We start from the raw sequence: 1,062 nt of genomic DNA, 5'->3' as shown, positions 1-1,062 counted from the left end.
TTAGATATTTTATTATTAAAAAAAATCATTTTAAATATAATTCTTAAAAATACTCAGTTTTTTCCATTTTCGATTGCAAAAAATAGATTTTTGTCCCACTGTGGGCCTCCAAATCCATATTTGTGTATAAGTCTTTTTAGTTCTATTGGAGCCCTAAGCTGAAAATTATTTTTCTTACAATAAAAAACTTGCCATACCATAAAAAGTTGAATCATAGCATGTTTTAAAATAAATACTTTTAATGGGGATATTTGAAGATGTGTCGACTCAACCTAGTTCATGATAGAGATTTTTATAAGCTGTAGAATATATTGATCATTGGGAAAACTTATCCAAATAAAACTTTATTGGGAGTTTCTCAAAATCAACAAAATAATTTTTTTAATACTATGATTTAAGGTGTCATTGTCTTAGTTAAGTGAATTTCACAAACATTCACTATCAATAAGACAACAATTTAAATAGAATTATATTAATAACGAAATAAAGAAACAAAACTGTAAAAAACCTTTATTACGAAAATTAAAATTTAACACAGATTATGGCTGTCTACTACAATATGAAGCATGATGGTGAAGTATAGTAGGAGAACTCCTCCAGACAACTGTCTCTATGGTTACGAGGAAAGGAAACTTTAAATAGGGGTGAATAGTTTTGTCTTAATCTTGACATAGGTTGTCGTAAGTAAACCAATTGACACCTTCTTTCCTACATATCACCCCCATTAGAAATGTGCCCTCGCTTGTTACCATAGTAGCACACAGCCCCAGACTTTTAGTCTCGGGGAGTTCTCTCAAAGCCGCACTATACTTGAAATGCATAAAATTGGCAAAGAATTTAGAAGTCTTGTCAAAAAGAAGGGGAAGACAAATGCATAATATATTGCAAAAACATATTAAATAGACTTATATGAGAATAACAAAATTGTTTTAAAACTCAACAAATATATAGCTTTAATTAATAAAATAACAGAATTCTGATGAGAATTAAGTAACAAAATGTTTTCATGTTAAATTGTTATTTGTAGAGACATTATTACAATAAAAAGCATGAATTTTCATA

The sequence above is a fragment of the Parasteatoda tepidariorum genome, chromosome 6 (assembly GCF_043381705.1).
Source record: "Parasteatoda tepidariorum isolate YZ-2023 chromosome 6, CAS_Ptep_4.0, whole genome shotgun sequence".
Classification (NCBI taxonomy): Eukaryota; Metazoa; Arthropoda; class Arachnida; order Araneae; family Theridiidae; genus Parasteatoda; species Parasteatoda tepidariorum.
This window is presented reverse-complemented; position numbering follows the sequence as displayed.